Raw genomic sequence first — 8,411 nt, 5'->3', positions numbered from 1 at the left:
ATGAATAATTTCCTAGATTTTGTATAAAGTCAAAGACCATTTTATGATTGAATATGTTACATAATGTCCACCCTTTAGTTGTACGGGGACGCCCGGACGCTCGTGTGCCATCGTAGTGAATTGGTATCGTGGGTGACTCCACCTTAAATACTGGTTACTTAATGGTATTGGCATAGCTTGAGACCATGCTTGACGAGTGTATGTTGTTGAGGTGTAACAAGTAGTGATATGCTTAACTGTATTGTGGTCAAAGTGAAATAAGTGGACTATGCTAAACAATTGCACATGATCGAAGTGAAACAAGTGGTTTAATAAGCTTGATTTAATGTGTGTAGAAATTAGCTTAATGGAATGTGTGAATGTGCACAAGGTTATTATATGTGTGAATGAGCATAGGGTTATTTTATGAGTTATTTTTGTTGACCACGTGCCAAATGTTTGTACCAATTATTTATGCATGCTTGTGCATGGCGTTGCTATACTCCTAGCACATATGCTAGAAAAGTTTTGATTATTCACACTTAGTGTGTGAATAAGCTCTAGTGTTTGAGCTATTTTTTGTAAAAAGTGAAAAAGCAAAGCCCAATTTTGTATGCACAATTATTAATAGCTCTTTGGGCTATTTATTGAATAGAAATCTTAAAACACTCATGGCGTGGAAGTGGAGCTACACGCATGAGGGGAGAGATTGCACCTAATCTTGTGTTCTTTGATTTTATGCTCGAGTTATGTTATGGTATCTATTGTTTAATTTTATTATTTATAAATTTATGGATTAATCAATTCTCCATGTACCTTAGTCCTGTAAAACAATGATATCAGAGCACGATAAATTCATGTATTAAATTTGGATCATGGAGACTTGCAGAAGAGAAATCAAGAAATTGATTTTTTACTAAAGGTTATTGGCTTGGAAAAAACTTTTAAAGGCTTTTCAACAAATTCAAAGTATTTACATGGGAAGAGAAATTCAAAGTACTTCAAAGTACTTACATGGCAAGAGAAAATCTGCAACAACAAAAACCTTGCAGAGCAAGGATATAAAGACAGAGTTCATTCAAAAATCTAAGAGATAAAAGAAGAGAAGGTGTGGAAGACCTTTGGGCAAAAGAAGGCATGGTTATGTGAATTTTGTGTACCATTGGATGTGATTTAAGATCAAGGGCTAGGAAGAAAGCCACCTTTTGAAGAAAACCATCCATGGATTCCCAAAAACCACCCTTTTTCTCCCAAAACCACTTTTCTTAGTTCTAATCCTCTCCATAATCAATCCGTTATGGATGAAATTAGCTCTTTGAGGATGTCATGGGTTTTATTTCAGAATTGCTAAGCTTGCTTTGTGGTCAATTTGCATAATGGAGGGCTCTCAAATTTCCTTCTTCCTTCTCCAATAATTTGCGCTACATTGGTGGTTTCTTTTTTTTTTTTAAGTAAAGAAAATCTTATATATATAGATGTATTTTTTCCACTCTCCCTCCACAATTCGACGAACGGGTGGCAAATCGTCAATGCTTCTCTCTTCCTTCCACTCGTCGGCGGCAACGCGAACCTTCTTCTCTCCATTTATCTTCAATTCGGGCAGCCGTGTGAAAATCTGGAGAATTATTATTCTTCTTCTTCTTTTGTGTGGGCCCGCTACTTGCTGAAGAAGAGAAAAGCGGCATTTCCTTGTGAAGATTATTACAAAGCTTATAGCTTTGGTTCAAAGCTTAGTAAAGCTTTAATTGAAGTTTCAATTTAAAGCTAAAAGGCTTAATATTAAAAAGCTTCACAAGCCTATAAAATCTTCACTTTAAAGGGATTCTAGCATTGCAAACCAAGGACACAACTCAAGGGAAATTCATGAATTTTAGGATTGCAAAAAATTACACGAACTTATTCATATTATTTAGAAGCCTCTTGCAATAAATAATTTTGATGTTATTTCTCAACAAGTGGATAAAAACTTTGACAGAGGTTCTTCTACAAAATATAACATCCCTTTTCAACAAGTTATTATTGGCCTTATTTCGGCATCAAGATTTTTGCACTTTCATATTATTTTTCTTCATTCTTCTACAATGGCAATCTATCCTCTACCCCCAACCATTCAACAATAACTTCAGTCACTTCAAAATCAGATTCTTGTTGAGAAGAAGTTTAGGATGGACTTAGAAGACATGTTATCCCGCAAACAAGAGGCATAGACATGTCAGTACTACGTCTTTAGATTTCGATAGTGATCAAATACAGAGAACCGTACAATCTACTCTCGGAGCTCAAGAGTCTGCAAAAGAAAAGAAGATTAGCTGCAAAGCTTTTACTTTTCAGAATTTTGATGGAAAAAAGGATGCTCGCACCATACTTTCTTGGCTCAGTCAACTAGATCATTTTTCAAGGGAGAAATTCTCTGAGAAAGACAAAATCAAATGTGCTGCTAATCACTTGGTGGACAATGCAGCATTATGATGGAATGTCATTAGAACTAGCAAGCGCAAACCAAAATCTTGGAAGAGATTTCAGAAACTCATTAAGAAAGATTTCCTACGTTCACAATATAAAGCTAAAGCTCGACAATGATGGTCTATATTCAGACAACTTGACAAAGAGAATATATCGGCTTATGTTGATAGGTTTTGGCAAACTTTGTTACAAATATAGGTAATCAAGAAGGTTCCCACTAAGGATCAAAGAAGAAAGTTCATAGCAGGTTTGAAATCTGCAATTTGGTTACAGGTGAATATATTTTGACCGCATTCTCTTAGCTCAGCTATTTTATTAGCCATAAATTATGAAAAGGAAAATGGTTTTCCTAAGAAACCAAATGGCACACCAAACCTCGACATCAACATTTTTAAAGCCTAAACTCTCTGTGAAATTAATTGATACATCTCTTGATAACCATAACATAGGTATTGACACTAAGATAGATGATTCACAAAAAGCTAATAAACATGATTCAAAGAAGTGTTATATATAGGTATAACGAGATTGGACATATCACATCAAATTGTCCACGGAAGTCTATTTCACTAGGACTCAATATGATCGATGATGATGAAGAATAAGACTACCCCCCACGACAACTTCTCCGACTCTTAAGGTAACATATTTATTTCATTTGATTATTTAACACTTTTTGGTAAATTTCAAGGAGAGTCTTTATGCATCAAAAGTAGAACTTCTTGAAGAAACTGGCCCCTCCATCTTGAACTATCCTTTATAATTTTTTCACTATGTATTAGTCTTGTGGTATGAGACATAAGATTAATCCTGTGTGAAGGATTCCGATGCATACTTATCTCTAGATCTGTGTGGGTACTTTTTGATGGCGTGGGACACTAAATTTTATTACACATAAAATTCCTTGATACAATGTCTTTTGTTATAATTCGAAAAGATACTTGAATTTATATAGTATGCGATAATTGATCTCCTTTGGTCGCAATAGAAAACATGCATGTGAGTTCAGTTGCTTATCCAAGAAGGAGATATGTTACATAATGTCCACCCTTTAGTTGTACGGGACGCTCGAACACTAGTGTGCCATCCTAGTGAATTGGTATGGTGGGTGACTCCACATTAAATACTGGTTACCTAGTGGTATTGGCATAGCTTGAGACCATGCTTGACGGGTGTATGTTGTTGAGGTGTAACAAGTAGTGTCATGCTTGACAATTGTATTGTGGTTAAAGTGAAACAAGTGGACTATGCTAAACAACTGCACACAGTCAAAGTGAAACAAATGGTTTATACAACTGGTGTGCCATTTGGAGTGTAACAAGTGGTAACTCACACCATGCTAGATGATGTGTATAATGATACTCTCATCATAGTGAAACAAGTGGTGAATATATGTTTTGTTTGTGCCTATCAACATTTCATATTGGAATTAATTGTAGAGAAGGACAATTAATCGGGATATGTTTACAAAAATAGATGATGATGAGCAATGCGTGTGTCGCACACATAAGGGATGTTTATATCATATTATTTTGTATTATTATTTGTAATTTGATGATGAGTGTGAGGGTCACCAATTTAGGTGTCGAACAAGATTTATTGTTGCAGTCCATGCTCACCCAAGCCTCTAAGCCATGCCTTTGTACCTCTGAGACATGTTCGGTCAATGAACCTCTGAGTCTATTTGTGGTATTCCATGTCCATAAGAACCTTTGAGCCATGCATAATCAGCCTCTAAGCCATGTTCGGACCTCTGAGTTTACATTGCAGGTCATGACATCGATAGCTATAGAAGCATGATGTTGTTGTTGTAGCATTTTCTTCTACACAACTAAGGATTGTTGCTTCCTCAAATAAGAGGATTGTTACAGGTATATATTTTATCATATTTTTGGTGCATAATGATCATAGAAATAATGCTTGATTTAATGTGTGTAGAAATCAGCTTAATGGAATGTGAGAATGTGCACAACGTCATTATATGTACAAATGAGCACAAGGTTATTTTATGAGTTATTTTTGTTGGCCACATGCCAAATGTTTGTACCAATTATTTATGCATGCTTGTGCATGGTGTTGCTATATTCCTAGCACATATACTAGAAGAGTTTTGATTAGTTACACTTAGTGTGTGAACAAGCTCTATTGCTTGAGCTATTTTTGTAAAAATTGGAAAAGCAAAGATAAATTTTGTATGCACAACTATTAATAGCTCCTTGGGCTATTTATTGAATAGAAATCTCAAAATACTTATGTTGTGGAAGTGGAGCTACACGCATGAGGAGGGAGATTGCATCCAATCTTGTGTTCTTTGATTTTATGCTCTTGAGTTATGTTATGGTATCTATGGTTTATTTTGGTTATTTATAAATTTATGGATTAATCAATTCTCCATGCACCTTGGTCCTGTACAGAATAACCTTAAGTAGATTAGTGAACTTGAGACTAGGACGAGAAGGAGGCCAAGGTAGGGTCCCACTCCTCGTCGCCATAGACCCTTATGGAATATCGAATCACATCATGATAGGGGGGATAGCTGCTTAGATCTCTTGGGATTCCAACCATCTAACCCACACATAGGTCTAGGGGGGAGATGCAGGGCAAGGCTCTCTCTCTCTCTCTCTCTCTCTCTCTCTCTCTCTCTCTCTCTTTGCCTCACTCACACACACTATCTCTCTCCCTCACACACACTCTCTCTCCCTCTCGCTCACTCTCTACCTCACTCGTTTTTTTCTTTATTTCTTTTTCTCTATCTCGTCCTTGAAATAACTCCTTGTTAATAAAACAACCATAGCATATCACACTTAGTAAAACAACTAGCCTTAAAATAAAAAAGTATGAAAACCACTTGCTCCATAAACCCTTCATGCAAAAACTAGGACAAGGGGTACACCACCTTACTCCATAAACCTTTCATGCAAAAACCACGACAAGTGGTACACCACCTCACTCCACACACTTGAAAAGATTAAAGCCACTAAGTACCTCAATTTAAAGCATCCACATGGGCCATTAATCAAGGAATGTCCCATCTATAGAACCTTAAAGACATCCAATTTCTCAAATAAAATTCCAAGTTTGAACCAACCAGTACAAAGTAACCAAATCCCACAAGGTAACTGAGTCCCGACTAACCAAGTCTAAGATCCCACCTAGTTGGCCTAGGCTCATGAGACCAGTGGCTATTCAAAAAAAAGAAACTCCCAAGGATTTTCCAAAATACACATTCCTCCCAAGGTTTAGATGCCACACAAAGATCAAACAAAATTCCAAAAAGAACTAGATCCATCAAGGGAGACGTGCATAAAACTCGTTAAAGTAAAAGTTTAATAGGGTAGTTTTGGAGAGGCTTCTCCCTGATTTCTACCACCAGAATTGTTCACACACCTCAGGTGCCCCCCCCTCCCCCCCCACCCCTACTACCCCCCCTTAAATTTAAGTTTAGTAGAGGAAATTAATAAGGGGCTAGCCCTAATGTATATGCTTAAGTGCCTCCTTCCCAAAACCCCCCTCCCTTACACACACGTGATATCATACAACATCCATTATGAATCCCTCGGGAGTTCCTCACACAAAGCCTCAAGATAGCCATGGCAAAAAGACTCTCTCCAGAAGAGTCAGAAGTGCACACAATCAAGCAGCTCCTTCAACTAGATGAATGGAGATTGCATAGTGCGTGGACGACCGATATTGTGCAGAAGAGAGGAAACCTCCAGGTGGACAGAGATACAAAGTTAAAAATCTTTGAGGTAGGAGAGACAGTCTTGCTATTCTCATCAAGAATGGGACCTCACCCAAGAAACTGAAGATGAGATGGACATGCCCATTCAGAATTGTCAGGAAAATGGGAACAAGAACCTTCGAAAACTAACGAGCCTGGATGGTGAATTGGTGAACGAATGTAGGTTGAAGCCTTATCATGGAAGGATGCCAGAACAGGAAAGGACCCAAGCATGAGAAGTGTATCCAAATTCGGAGAATCTCTAGGAAGAAGAATCCGAGTTCTTGTCTAAAACACTTTCAATAATCACGATGTCATCATCTTTGATAATAACTACCTATTTGTATGCTCTTCAATGTCTTCTTCTTTTGGACCTCTAGTGTTCTAGTTCATTAGCCTTTTTAGGGGCTAGTTGTAGCCTTTGGGAGCCCATTGGGATGGTTGGCTCTTTTGATATACGAAGGTTTTGATAATGTGGAGAGGAAAGGACCAGGAATTGGTTGATCAATGGATGATGAGGTGGAAGAGGTTTCTTTAGGTTCAAAAAATGGTGAGGTTTCCATTTTGTAATTCTCAATGAGAGTAAGAGGCAGCGGTGGTGAGTTGTGTGTAGAGCTAAGCGGTGGGGCGGTTGGAAATCCCCCCATAGAGATGTGCTTCATTGACCAGTCTCAACAATGCACTTTGCATCTTTTGTCCACCTGTGACCAAGTATTAGTGGTTACTTCTTATTATAGCCATAACCAAGAAATCTCCCACCAAATACTTTTATGCTTATTGGTAGCCTTGGATGTTCCCTTAAGACTACTGAGCTCTTCTTATCTTGGATCCTTGTGATGGCAGTAAGGCAAACTGTATTGTGAGACCCCCGCCCCCTCCGCGATGCCCCCTCCAAGGGCGCTGGCGGTGGAAGCGACGTTAGCCTCTTGCGCGGGACAGGGATCCACACTCGGGGCCTCGCCCCACGGATATCCGGACAAGAGACTAGCCCGGCGGTTCTCCGAAACTGAGCCCGGAAAAACTTCCCTCGCGTGGAAGGCACGGGCGATTCCACCAGGGAAATCATCTAAGGAGAGAATTGATCTAACGAGTCAAAGTCTTAACTATCCAAACTGATCCGACCAAACCCGAAAGTCACATGGTCAGATCAAAGAAGATACTTGCACTTGGTCCATAGAATCACCGCTTTTTTCCTCCTTTAACGAGGCACAGCCGCCCTCCCACAGAACAAGGGTCTTCCTAGGACTTAATCTAACTAACGTAAATTGTAACTATTTGTATCGCAAGAATCCCCCGATCCACCCCACAACCGGTTAGCCAACTGCCCAACCACTGTATTGGTGGGATTCCCTTATAAAAATTTGGTTATGTTTTGCTCGGGTACCGAGGAAAAGAGTTCCCAGGTCCCCCAACCGGCACTTCAAGCAAAATTTAAGGTAGGCATACCACTTACACACCCAATATGAAATTGCCAGTATAACAGATTTGGCTGTCTTTAAAAAAATCTTTCCATGAAATCATAGTATTATTGATCATAATCCTCCAAAATATTGAGTCCATTGTTTACAAAATATATCATTCGGACTCTCCGTTTGAAGACCAGCTAGTCAACCAACGAGATCCAATATCAAAATTCAGTTCACAAAAGTCATTCTTTTCAGTTCATTTGTATTTTCCTCGACGTACGCATGGGTGTCCTAGCAACCACGAGCCCATGCATCACCTGGTCAAAACCCTCTAGGATCCTACTTAGGTGTCCTAGCACTTCACTCAGGGATTGCTTCATCGATTTTCGCCCATCGTACACCGGAAGCGCACCATTTTAACCATACCGAGGCTAGTCAAGACCTCGGCAGGCTTTGCCGCGCGAGCGACATCCCTCGACGACTCCCCACCAGCTGTTGCAACAAGTCTCTTCTTAGTTAAACACATACCAAATGCTTCCTCCACCATTTTGGCGTAAAACAGTCCTTTAAAAGAAAACAGAGGTTCTATGCAAGTAGAATTCCTGGTTCGAGATTGGTTCCACAAAACCCTTTTTTTGTAATCCAAATTTTCTTAATGAGAATCAATTATCTCTCATCAAGATAATCTACCCATCATTTGACTGAATTTATAACTAGATTCTTGGTGATTTCGGTTAAGAAAAAACTATGCTAATTCAACGGTAGTCTATTCTTTGTGTCAAGAATTAGAATTGGTCATGAGGTTTTTGTGCTTGATTCAGATCGAGAGATGGGCAAGTAGT

Source organism: Cibotium barometz, chromosome 19 (assembly GCF_041138505.1).
Source record: "Cibotium barometz isolate CiBa-2024 chromosome 19, ASM4113850v1, whole genome shotgun sequence".
Classification (NCBI taxonomy): Eukaryota; Viridiplantae; Streptophyta; class Polypodiopsida; order Cyatheales; family Cibotiaceae; genus Cibotium; species Cibotium barometz.
This window is presented reverse-complemented; position numbering follows the sequence as displayed.